The following is a 13,774-nucleotide window of genomic DNA, read 5'->3' on the forward strand; positions in this document are numbered from 1 at the left end:
AGGGAGAGAGAAGAAAGGTTCCGCAGCTGCCTTCCCTGTGTAACCTGAAGAAGGGTCCGGGTCCCCGCGTCTTCCCAATTACACTCTTGCAGTGAGAGAAGACTTAGGGGGTGCTCTCTGTCCCCAGCCCAGAGCCGAGGGCGACATCCCACAAGACAGCCCTCCTGGGAGGATCACTCGCCTTCGTGCAAGGTGACGATTTGTTGGACTTTTGTAAGTTTTTTTGTGTACTTGAGGGAATACCCAGTTCCGACTCTAGGAGGCAGTGAGAGGTCGCAGATGGAGCCAGGAGCCGGGTCTCAGCCTGGCTTGGATCCCGGAGCTGTTTACCACTCCAGGTACACTGTACTGTATCTAAGCGCTAACACGCCACGATTCTAAAACGCAAACCTCAATATTTTCCCCGTTTCTTTCTGAGAAATTTCGAAATAGTTGTTACTTCAGGTTTAAGTGACGTGCCCAGTCCTGAAAGAGAACCATTCTACCAGCTCCAAAGCACAGGTCCTTCCAGGTCTGATTTGCCCGCCCGCAGTGAACGCGCAGGGCTGACTAAATGACCGAATGAATGGTGCCAATCTAGACAGCAGAGCACAGGGGCCCTCTCTCGGGATTTATTAACACTGGCTCCAAGGTTGCCCCGGGGTTGCCGGGATCCTTGGCAGCCTGCATGCAGGACGATGTGCCAATGGCGATAGATTTAGTAAATTGCCATTGAGAGAAGGAAGCTAGTGGGAAATAGCCAACATTTTCACCCTGAGACCTGAGACACATGACATCACCTTTTAAAAGGAAGCCTGCCCTTTGCCTCTTTCTTTTTCTGAGCACTCTAAGGGCATGGGCTTCTTGAGGGTGGAGGTGGAGATCTATACTCATTTGGTATTCCCCAGCTCTCAGCGTATTACCTGGTCATGTATAATAAATGCCAGTCCAAGGAACGGATAAATGAAAGCATTCGTTTTTGCAGCAGTTAAATCCATCTATTAGTTCAGACCTGCGTCCAGGTCGTAAAGCATGGCTTATTTGTGTGAACTTGGTGTCTGTCATATAGCCTCTCATTACCTTGTTCCCCTCAACTGCTAACTATGGAAACAGTACCTCACAGGATTTCTGTGAAAATTGAAGAGAGGTGTGTGTGTGTGTGTGTGTGTGTGTGTGTGTGTGTGTGTGGTGTTGTACAGCCTTCTTGACCACTTGAAAAGCTGAGACAAAAGAACCATAAATTCAAATCTGGCCTAGTTAACCAAACAAGACCCAGTTTCAATTTCAATTTTGTAAAAGGTCTCTGTGTGTGTGTGTGTGTGTGTGTGTGTGTGTGTGTGTGTGTGTGTGTGATTGAATTAGCATAGTGTCTGGTACACATAAGTATTCTAATTGTCTAATTGTTGTTCACCATTGATTCTAGTAGTTTTAAGGCATTAGCCTATGAACAGTTAGATTTGCTCAATTTTTCCCATTGGACATTATATCTCTGAAACTCTGGGGCAGCATGCGATTTCTGATGCTTGGCTGGGTTGAGAATCACTGCTCTGTTTCTGTCCAATTGGGATCACATAGAGTGTGTTTGGCCTTTGGCCTTTGGCCTTTGGGTTCCCTAGAAGCCTAGTTTCAGGGTTTGGGTAGGCCCTTTAAGAGTGGGCAAATGCTGTACTAACACGTTCAAAGAATTAAGGACTTAACACTTTTCCTTTCCTGTCACATATAATAACAGTGACCATAGCTGCTAACATATGTGCACTTTCTATATCTTTTTGGGTCACTAAGAGCCCATTAGATGATACTGTTCAAAGCTGGCAGAACCATTGAACTGTGAGGTTTAGTCAGGAACCCTTAAGTCATTGAGAGGTGTGCCCTATAAATCCAGCTTTGGCTAATTCAAGAGGGGCCATGGGACCACAGCCTCTTCCTGTCCTTGCTCTGTTTAAGACAGGAGTGGATGCCAGGTGTGGTGGTGTGTGCAGGTGTGTTCCAGAGCAGCCTGGTCTACAGAGGAAGTCCCAGGCCAGGCAGGGCTACATAGAAAGACCCTATTAAAGAAAAAGACAGTTTTGCTCTGTTACCTGTTCACATCATGATGTGGATGGAAACCCTTGCCCACAGCTGTCTTGTTTGCTGATTTGCATGGATGGGACAGAATCCACCTAATCTGGACTAACACCATCCTGACTGGAGTCTCCAAATCTGTGAGCAAAGATAGATTCCTTTTCTTTATAAGGTAATTATCTTGAGTGCTTTGTTGTGGTGATTGATGGAAAGCACAGCACTTACTGTTTCAAATGTTTTATTTCATTTAACCCTCTCTATAAACCCAGAAAGAATAACGCACTCGAGTGCACACAGCTGTTAAGAGCCTGGCTTTTCAAAGCAGGTTCTTCCTCACCTGTTGAACAGGCACTCTTCATCTGAGCTTAATGACTGGCGTTACCTAGAAGGGCTCCGTGATCACAGACTGCTGGCCCCATTCCAGAGCTTCTGAGCCAGTAAAGGTCTAAGAGCTTTCCTGTCTACAAACAAAAAGCACTTTACGATCTATGTCTTCTGTGTCCCACCAAAAACGCAGACACGTTTTAAGGATTATGATATTGTTTACCCTAAAGACTTGGAGGCTATGTTTAAGTCCAGGGAACTTGCAGAGTCCTGTGTCCCAGAGCCTGTCTCATTGTATGAGTGCCTTCAACCTGCTCGACCCCTGTCTGGTTTTATGAAGGTGCTGGCTGGCTCTGTGATTGCTTTCCAGAGCCTCAGAAGCCCTTAAAGATCAAGGACAGGAATTCCTGGCTCTGTGACTGAGGCCACATTCCAAGCATCCCAGTGAGAACACCAAAAGGAAATATTTCTTAGAGATAGTGTTGCACAAGGCCTTCTGTGTCTATAGTGCTCAAAATCAGGAACTTCATGTTCAAGTCAATGGGGTGGGCCCGTTTTATGAATCTTTCAAATTTATTTTTGTTTTCATTTCAGGTGATTGTATGAATATATTCTCATTCTCTCTCTCTCTCTCTCTCTCTCTCTCTCTCTCGTGTGTGTGTGTGTGTACACACGGGCACACAGGCATACAAGGAGGGCCAAGGAGGGTATGGGATCCCTTGCAGCTGGAGTTACAAATGGTTGTGAGGCACCTTTCATGGGTGCTAGAACCATCTGTGTTGTCTGGAAGAGCAGTGAGTGCTCTCAACCTCTGGAAGCACTCCAGAATGCTGCTCTAGGAGTTTCAACATTCCACTTCAGCTTGTCTCTGTGGGAATAAAAGAGGCAAGCTCCATATAGGTGATTTGCAGGCTGCAGAGCCATCCCCTGCCAGACAGCAGGCTTTTCCTTTACATAGCCAGACAGCGTTTCCTCGAGGGGATGCCAAGAGAGCATTGAAAGGGTTTGGCGCTTCCTGCAAAGCTAGCACAAGTGTCATCTCATCGGATGCACTATTTCCTTTGAGAGAAACGTAATGGGCTGTCCTGCAGGAGGGTATCCTGGGAAAGGGAGTTTATCCAACACAGACATTGTTGCTATTTTGCTGTTTGATTAAGTCAGCTAAAAGTCTACAGGAGCAGTGAATCTGACCACATTCTTATTTCAAACTCTTTGGCCCCTGTGTATTGTTTCAAATTTACACAGCTAGAAGCCTCCTTAGCTCTAGCTGAGTTTCACCGATTTTTCAGCAATTTATTTGGTGTTTCAATTATTGTGGTCTCAAAGTTTGAGGTGAAACTTTTGAAATCCTGCAAGGGTCATGTATGGGCCACATCAGTCTTACTGCTGCTTGATGTGAAATAGTTGTTGCAACGCCAGGGCAGAGGTCTCTAAGTTATTGCCTAATGAAGGGCACAGAAAAAGGCCTGCTGGATTTGAGTCACAAAGTTTCCTGAGAGGGAAAGCAGAAATGAGTTTTCTGTCTATAATTCCCTGCTTTCTAACGTAATAAGCAAAGCACTGAACAATATTCATATATTTATAAAATGTTGGAAAATATTATACAAGGGACATGCATTAATTTAGGGAGAGGAAGGGTCAAGGAGACATGGACATTAAAACATTCTACCTTGTTTAAAAGACATTTCTACAGGCTTCCAGAATAGCTCATCCAACTGGATCTTGGTGACAACATTCTTGGAAAACAAAGAGCAGCGGGAAGCATTACGTCATGTGGAGAAAGTCTGGAATGGCTAGTGAGCCTGTGTGGTGCTGGCCTTCCCCCATTCAGGCCTCTTGGATTTTTTCCAGCATCTGCACCCGCTCTCCAGGGCAGTATCTACCTTGTAGTGTACGACAACAATCAATATGGGCAGCGTCAACCGTAAGTATAGCTATAATTCCCCCGAAGTGAGCGGAAGCTGGGGGCTCATTATTCACTTCCGGGATCCTGTTACCTGTCTTCCGGAATCCTGTTCTATAGCGGTCCCGTGTTGACTAATATGTCTGCCTTCAGCACAGTAAACAACGGTTGCTATTTCAGAGTCTTCCTCTCCCTTTTCCTTTCCTGCCGAGTGTGTTTTTCCCGGCTCTCTCTGAGATCAGTTGAATTGTTACTCTTAATTGTCATCCTGACAACTGTTACAGTTCATAATTTACTAGATATTTTCCTACAGAAGAGCGATTACATATCGCTTGCTTCAGCTGCTTTTCTTTCTCTTGTGAGGATCCATTGTATAGGACTACCGGCCAAGTTAAATTTGCTACCATCTTTAGGAGTTCTACTGGACCCACTCCCGACAGATCATCACAGCTGGGCCTGTAGGCTATTTTCATTCCCCATGGAAGGAAGGGTCATAAGATCCTCACCTGGGTGTCTAGGTACACTTTCCAACCTGTTGTAAGCTATTTTTCATTAATTACACGTGATCTTGGGGAGGGGATAGAGGATATGAATGGAGAAAGATGGGGGAGGGGTTCCATCTATGCTCTCCTAGGGAAGCCGTCATCTTTGCTGGGTGAAAACTCTCCAGTGTGCCTATTTTAAGATCCTCTATGCTCCTGCCATAGCACTTACCCTGAGCTCTGTTATAAACTCATTGGTCCCCAGGGTGAACTCCAGAGTGGTCGGACGTATTTACTGTAAAAAATATGGCCAGACTTTCTTGGACCTGCCAGTGAATGAGTAATGACACAGCGACTTATTAATTTTATTATAGCTTAGGCCTAGCTTAAGCAACTCCCAGCTAACTAACTCTCATCTAACTTAATTATTTCCATTATCCTAGTCCACATCCTGCTGCGTGGTGTGTTACCTCTGTCTCAGCCACACCACTCTTCTCCCAACTGGCTCAGAGCGGAAGTCCGGCCTTCCCTTTCTTGCCCACTTATTGGCTGACAGCTCTGTATTAAGCCAATCAGTGAGTCAGGAAGGTGTACGTTTCCAGAATGCTGAGCCAGGTAATGAGCTGTAAGAATAACATTGCAGGGGCTGGGGATTTAGCTCAGTGGTAGAGCGCTTGCCTAGGAAGCGCAAGGCCCTGGGTTCGGTCCCCAGCTCCGGAAAAAAAGAACAACAACAACAAAAAAAAAAAAGAATAACAATGCGGAGGTGGGTGGGGAAGAATAACAATACCAAAATCTGGTTAGCACTCAGCTGTCTAGTGGTGCAGAATTAACAATTGAATAACACAAGGAGAAACTTCAATGAATGCACCCCAACAACAACAACAAAATCTATGGTATCAACAACCTATGTCACTAAGTGGTTGTTGCGTATGCTTTATTTATATTAATGATCATATCCTAACACGATGTATTTAAGAATATAAACTACATAAGATACCTGGAAATCATAGCACTGGGGAGGTAGAGGCAGAAAGATCAGGAATCGGGAGCCCACGGTCATCTTTGGCTGCTTAGTGAGTTCAGAGCTAGCTTGAGTTACGTAAGACCTTGTGTCAAAGCAAAGCAAGCTTGGGTCATATGTGTGACAAATAACTACTCCAACCAGTACAATCTTTCTTGACAAAACACTAACGTTGACATTGGCATCACTTTTCCTACCCACAACACGTTTACCAAGCACCTTTCATGGTCTTAGGTTCTGGGCTTACTCTGGGTGATGTGTTTATAAAAAGATAAAGAGAGGGGCGATATGTTCTATGGAGGTCTGGGAGAAGGGGGTGCCTCAGTGGACCCATGCTGAGACATCCCTTCCCTCTGAGGGACCAGCCACATGACGCAGTATAGTATAGAATAGAGTTTATTCAGGGTGTGGGGATGGGAGTTAAGAGGGTAGTAGGGCAGAAAAAAGGAGGGAGGGAGGGAGAGAGGGAGAGAGGGAGGGAGAGAGAGAGAGAGAAGAGGAGGAGGAGGAGGAGGAGGAGGAGGAGGAGGAGGAGGAGGAGGAGGAGGAGGAGGAGGAGGAGGAGGAGGAGGAGGAGGGAGGAGTAGAGCCGGCCCTGAACATGTGGAGAGAAGGGTGGAGGGGAATGGGGAGAGAAGGGACAAAGAAGCAAGAGGGAGCAACAGAGTGAGGAGGAGGGCAAGCGGCCCCTTTTATAGTGTCTACTGCCAGGTAACTGTGAGGCAGAGCATACCTGGCTGTTGCCAGGTAACTATGGGGATAGAGCTTAGACAGAATGCTAACACTGAGGAAGTTGAAAACACAGTACTTTGCTTGTCCTACCTTACAGAGCCAGGCTTTACCTTTCTAAATAGCAGGGCTTCCTTAGAGCCTCTCTGCCTTTGTTGTTGGTATTTGTTACTTTGTAACTCCATCAGTAACGTGTGCTTCACCCCTGGCTCACAAAATCTGCAGGGCTTCAACTCTGAATACCCACTATCACATGTGAGGCTGTGGAGGACGGGGATGGGGGTGCATTTGTACTGAGCCTGGCTGCGTGGGCTCAGAATGCAGAGGGCACAAGTGGAGAAGAGGCTGGTTGCAGACGTAGGTGTGGCAACTGGGACCTGGTCAAACACCTAGAAGCCAGTAGTCTTATCTTGAGGGATAAAAGCTCATAGCAACAGAGGCTGTGAGTCAAAAGTGCTTCCAAGATGAAGAAAGATTTCTAAATAGATAATCCTTGACATGGTGTCAAGGATTCCAGTGCAGCGGAGAGAGTTCAGACTCTAAGCAAGGAACACTGGGGCCACATTGGTTCATAGGTCACAGGTCTCATCCCTACAGTATCAGACGGTAACTGATAATTGCAAGACACAAACGAAGTTAAAGTAGCAAGGCAATGACAAAGAGACCTAAATTCTAAAATCTAGATATCAGCCTTACAGAATGGGGACAGAGTCAAACAGACAGGGACCCTGAGTCCAGGGCCCCCAGGGAAGTCACATAGGAAGCCTATTCTGACTGAGTCAGGATGGAGGCTGTCCAGCCTTCCAGGAGTGGAGGCTCCTGACAGCTCTTGCCTGCAGTGGGCTGCTCATTCATTTGTATGAGGCCTGAAATCCAGCTTGAATTCTGATCACCAAGCCATGTGCTCTGGAGAGGGCTGACATGGAGAAAGGAAACCTTTTCTGGTTCACAAGACAGTAATTCCTGGACCAATATTGATATATCTGCATTGCAGGACTAGAAGTCAATTTTAAATTCAACTGTTGGGATCATATCATTATTTCCTTTACTTTAAATGTATTCATTCTATCTATCCATCCATCCATCCATCCATCCATCTACACACACACACACACACACACACACACACACACACACACACACACACACTTGAGAACGATTCCACAGTGTTCCTGTCAGAAGCTCAGAAGCAACCGTTGAGTTAAGGAACCACTAATGTTTGCACAGATTCAAAATGCCTTTCGAATCCAGAAAAACTGCCTTTAAAAGGTCTCTTCTCAAACTGCTTGAATTCTTATTATTTGGGCGGAGGACATAATGTAGCCTTTGGGCAGTTGTTTTGTTTGTTTGTTAGTTTTATAATTTTGGCTCACCTCCTAGTCCTCTCTGCATCACCAAGGAAGTGTCTACAGTCATCCCCCCAACCAGGGTGGCTGACTCACAGTTTACTGATGCTTTACTGAATTGGGCACATCTGATTTATGCCTGCTTGTGGAGTGATACCCTCTGAGAATAGGATGATCCAGCCCAACAGAATATTTCAGTCTGCAGTAAATTACATGCCAGCTAGACATTGGTATTTTATTTAGGTCAACTGTGCAGGGCCCAATGCCCTTTTTAAAACATTTGAAGCATTTCATGGACTCATTGCTGAGTTTGCTATAAATAAAGGCAGCCTCAAATCTTAGACTGTGAAAATGTTGTGTGAGGGGCTACACCAGAGCCAGCTTCATGAACAGCGACTCTTCCAAGGTGACAAAAAACCAAACCAAACCAAACCAAACCAAACAACAACAACAACAAAAACCAACCCAGGTTGACTGTTGGGAATTCAAGGTCAAGTCCACAGCCCTGCCAGTGCCCGGGATCAGCCTGTCTCCATGACTGTCAGTGTGGGCTTGGTCTTCTTTCTCTGTAGTTTTTAGGAAATTAAAGTTCTTTCCAAGTATCTTCTTGGGGTATGCCAGTTTCTGAAGCTGTTGTGTTACTGGAAACACACACACACACACACACACACACACACACACACACACCTCTCTCCGTACCTCACAATATTTCATAATTAAGTTTGACAAACAGAAAGTGAATGAATTTCTTACCCAGGGCCTCTCCAGACCTTCAGGAGGAGAGCACAGCCACAACTCTGTCATTTGACCAAAAGTTCTTTGTTCAGGGGGCAGCTCATGGACTCATGTATCCTTGTGTGTGGTCCCAGACAATATAAAACTAGTTGGTGGCTAGGATTCTTCAAACTCCCCAAGCTCCATGATAGATCTCTCTTCAATGATGAGAGAGAGAGAGAGAGAAAGAGAGAGAGAGAGAGAGAGAGAGAGAGAGAGAGAGACCACTTCCTGTCCTGTTGTAGCTTCTATCAAAGCTAAAATTCAGGGTTGGGGATTTAGCTCAGTGGTAGAGTGCTTGCCTAGCAAGTGCAAGGCCCTGGGTTTGGTCCCCAGCTCCGGAAAAAAACAAAAACAAAAACAAAAACAAAGCTAAAATTCAACGATGTCACTACTGTGCAATTTTCTGGGCCAGAACGGTTGTGGGACTAGTGAAGGCCAGATTTCATGAAGGGGCTAGGAACTGTTGTTCCAACTTGAAAGAAAAATACGGACTCACTTTCTCGTATCAGGTCATTGAGTTTTAGTTTACTCAGATTCTAGAGAAGACGAAGTTTTATAGGGGAATGGGCAAGCAAAATAATGTACTGCATTCTGATCAATTAGGAAGAAAAACGTAGTCCCCAAAGCATGTTCTAAATAGCGATATTGAGAAGCCAAAATAGCCTGGCGCGCAGTGGAATTAGAGGCCCTATTTCAAGCCCCGCCGTATGCTCAGCCTTATTTGGCTGCTGCTTCCAGAGCTGTAGGACTATGGTAATGAGAATGACCTTGGAGCTGCAGCCGATCATCTCCAATCCAGGAGGACTGTGCTTCAATACCTTACTTTGCAAATGTAGCCATAGGCCCATCATGCTTTGGGAGTACCCTCTACCTTTGTACCTATCCTGAGTTCAGTGGGGATTCTGCTGTGATGGGAGCCCCATGTGGGAAGTCCAACCACACCCTTAGCTTCTGAGGGGAACGATGAGCCACAGTCCCAATTACAGATGTTCTCGAGACTCATGACATGTGACCCCACTGCCCTGGAAAAAGCAAATGGAGCAGAGTCACCACCAGATGCAAAGGCAGGACCTGTAACCCAGCAACTTCACCCAATGGACAGCCATGTGCTTTAGGGATCCATTAGATCTATGATGTCTTGGTTATACCTTCTGTCCAACAGGTTGACCTGCTCTTCACTCACCAAGTGCTTCTGAAGCCATCCTGTGTGGGTTCCTGCACAGATCTACATTTTCTGGTTTCCAAACTGGCCCTCATGGAATCTTTGCTAGAATGGAGAGGCAAGCCCTTTCCTTGTGTGAGTCGCTTCTGAGATTGGATCCTTGCATACAGGGCCCAGGGCAGCAGGCAGCTCAGACACCCACTTATCCCATCGGCTTCCCCATCACACATCACCTGGAAGCCAGGGTCTTCACAAGGCCATTGAATGGGTTTGTCGTGCCTCACATTGCTGGTGGTTAGTTTGGATGCCTCTGTTCTGCTCCTGTTCCCAGTCCTTTGGGAATTTCACTGGCGGGGGTCGGATCTTCTAGGTCTTTATTTGACCTTGTGCATGCTACTCTGCGCATGACACCCAGGCTGGACCATGTGATGGATGGGTCTGGCAATACCGATGCACAGAGGAGTGCATCAGCTCTTCATACAACAGATCTTCCATACCACCATTCTTCACATTCGTAAGAAGGCTGTCTGCAAAGCCACAAAGTGCTGGTTAAGAGGATGACCTATGTATCATGGACAATAGCACTCGAGGCCATACCACCGTCAGTCTCTCTCTCTCTCTCTCTCTCTCTCTCTCTCTCTCTCTCTCTCTTTCTCTCTCTCCATTTCAACATGTTTATGGGCAACTAGCAGATAGCAAACTGGATCAGAACCAAGTGAATTCAAGTGTTTCTGAAAGCACAGGACACAGTTAGGTTATTTCTAAGCAGTGGAGGAAATTTTAAAAGTGTCTTGAGCAGTTGCCTAATTATCTAGGGAAAAATTGGATTTGTGTCTCATAGAACAATTACAGAAACTCATGGAAACTATTAAATAAAGGGAAGAAAATGGATATGTATCAGTTGGAATGCACCCTTGAACTGGGAAACTTTCTAAGCACGAGCTCAAGTAAATAAATATAGACTAGTTTGGCTATGTAATGATCTGGAAAGCTCTCTCTGGAGGATAGAATTTGCGCCTTTAATCTCACCCTTTGCATTGGGAGTGGCAAATTCTGGCCGTGGGACATAAGCAGGGATTACCTGATGTTATCTCTTCTTCTCTTTTCCTGGATCATAGACCCAATGGCTAAAGCTATAGCAGCCTCCAAGCTGAAAATTAGGAGATGTCGAGAGACGGCAGGGATGTGAGCCTCCACACTGCCCACAGCAGGCCTGGCAGCAGCCTCTCCACTGCACGTCTGACGTGTGAGTCCCCTCATGGCAGACAGCAGAGTTGGGTTTTCTGTTGCTTGGCATCAGATTCAGCCCTCCCTGACTCCAAATTTATAGGAAAACACCACACTGTAGAAAAATGTAAACAGACAAAAGCACTTGCAATGTACATCACCAAAGTAAATTTCCCTCTAAACGTGAAAACTTCTATAAATAACAAGATAGAGTCTAACCCCCAAAGAGCAAAGAGTATGAATAGGAACATTAAAAAAAATAAGCGACTTAAATGGTAAGTCCAGTAAAAACCCCAGCTTTACTAGTACTAGGGATATGCAAGTTAAAGCAACATTTTAATGATTTGCTACCAATAGACATTGCAGATACCGGGAGAGCTATACTACCTTCCAGAAAGCAATCTGGCAAAATGTAATGCAAATTTGGGAATGTCCGTCCTCCTTTGTCAGAACATGGTCCATGAAGGCTGTAAGGAGAATCCTGGGGGCTTGTGAGAACACTCCCAGAGAATGAATGACAATCCTGTGACCTCAGTTTCTTCAGAACGCAGAATTGTTCTGGAAATGTGCTTCATGCTTTTCCCAGGTGTAACGCGAACCAAGTGAGTTTACTTCAGATTATTCATTTCAATTGAATATTATTTGCTTATATACCTCTATGGAAAAACATGTTTTTGCCATAGGGGGCTCTCCTCGTGAATATATGTATCTTGAACTCATGAGAACTTCATTCAGGTGACACTTGGCAATCCTCAGAGTATAAACCGTCTGATGCTCTGAATAAAGCTGGCTATTGCATGAGACCTCAGTTACCGGCTTCACTCGCCCAGGTCCCACTGCCTTTTGAGCAGCAACCACCTCTTGGGAAGCAGTGGGGAGTGATGGTTGAGGAAATGCAAAGATCTGTCCTCAGGATTCTGCAGAAGTGCGGTGGGCAACTACAGAACAGCGGGAGATGTGTGCAGTAAGAGAGCTCTGACTAGATGGATCGTAGGGCTGCCCCGGGTACCCCAAATGTGCAGCGGTTAGTCTGCAACTGGGGTAGGTTTGCTGACCTGTGACAATGTTCATTATTCATGGTTAGATGGACAGCAGGTTGACAGACATCAGTAAGGACAAAATAATTGTTTTCATTATTGAACTTACATATCTATGTGTGCCATAAGTAGCACGGAAGAATATGTGTTACGACCTTTCACATTGTACCTGGGCTTGGACCGTATATCCTGCTTATTACTGTATATAGTCATATGTTGCTTATGGGCTGGCAAGATGACTCAGCGGGCAAAGACGCTCGAACACAAGCCTGACACTCTAAGTGTAATCCCTGAGTTTGACAGGGTGGAAGGAGAGAACCAAGTCCCACAGATTATCCTCTGACTGCCATATGAGCCCTGTGGCATGCGCGTGCACACACACACACACACACACACACACACACACACACACAATGCTCCCACACATACATGCACACACACACACAATGCTCACACACACACAATGCTCACACATACACAATGCTCCCACACATACATACACACACACACACATACACACACACACACACACACACACACACACACACACACACACACAGTGAGACTGTCTCTCACCAACAATAAAACATGTATTACTTCTGAATTGGGAAAACCACCACTCTAAAATCAGTTCTTGATGAGCGCGGGGAACTAGGAGAATCTTTAATGGAGTCCAGCTGAGATAAAGCGAGCCGTTTGACCCACAATAAGGAGATGTGAATATTCCAAGCTGTCTCTGCAGCTTCCTCCCCAGTGTAATTAATTCAGTGAGCACAGAGGGAGTGCTCTGCCAGCGTATTCTTTCCTGGACAGTGCACAGCGGACAGTGCCTGCATGCTCCCATTCTGGGGGTCTCTGCCTTTCTCTGTCATGATCTACACCAGTAATTTAAAATTGAGCCCTCTGAGGAATAATTTTATTCCTTTTTACTTCTAAGATTTGGGCTAGGGGCTGGGAGATGCTCTACCTCGCAGTAGCCCCTTGGTATTGGTGGGAGCACACACATTGGACTCTCGGGGCAGCTAAGTATTTTGTCTTACGAGTAGGAGAGACAGGTGAATTGTTCCACAGCTGGCTTCAGCCAACCCCTGTGCTGACTTAACCATCTTCAAACTTACCGTTTTTTCCTAATGCATCAAACCAGGACCAAGATGCCGCAGTCTTGCTACCACATTACTTACTGAAAGTGACTCTTTCCTTTACGGCACTCATGAGCGCGACCTTTCAAAAATCACACAGGCCAGCTGGAGTCTCTCCAGCACTTTTGTTTTGTTTGTTTGTTTGTTTGTTTTTAACAAAGCGAAGTATTTTTTCTTAAACTAAGAGCAGGACTGAAGTGGGGGAAGTAGATTGCATAGGGTGGGAATATTGAAATTTATTATAATTACATCTATTACCCAGGAAATCGCCTCAGCTAGGCTAGCAGAAGTCTCTCTCACGAAGGGACTCTTTACAGTGTTTTGGCAGGACTCAGGGAACCAGGAAGGTGAGGGCAGAAACTCTCAATTGTAGGGGGACTTAAGAGACTATGACCTTCCGGAAAATGGTGTGGGTGGGGCTGAGGAGTGGCACCAAGTTATGTCCCCTAATGAAGCAGGGTGCCATCACAGGACGGACGGCATCACTCCCAGAGCAGGAGCTAGAGCATAAAAGGAGCCAGGGGAAAAAATACTCTGCTTCAAGCCCTCTGTCGTGACCTGCTGCTTCCCATTGGCCAATTTCT

The 13,774-nt window shown here is 45.8% G+C and overlaps 1 long non-coding RNA gene across 2 annotated transcripts in view; it reads left to right on the forward strand.

Annotated features, from left to right (window-relative positions):
- Window positions 1-41: 41 nt before the first annotated feature.
- Window positions 42-13,774, forward strand: part of LOC148006941 (uncharacterized) — a 29,960-nt gene continuing 16,227 nt past the window's right edge. Inside the window, exons 1-2 of one of the 2 annotated variants that reach the window (XR_015645324.1) lie at window positions 42-338; window positions 4,046-4,288. This is a non-coding gene — a long non-coding RNA (uncharacterized LOC148006941). The remainder of the gene's footprint in view (window positions 339-4,045; window positions 4,289-13,774) is intronic. The other variant, XR_015645323.1, reaches the window with a different exon arrangement.

Source organism: Rattus norvegicus, chromosome 1, assembly GCF_021556685.1.
Source record: "Rattus norvegicus strain SHRSP/BbbUtx chromosome 1, alternate assembly SHRSP_T2T, whole genome shotgun sequence".
NCBI classification, from domain to species: Eukaryota; Metazoa; Chordata; class Mammalia; order Rodentia; family Muridae; genus Rattus; species Rattus norvegicus.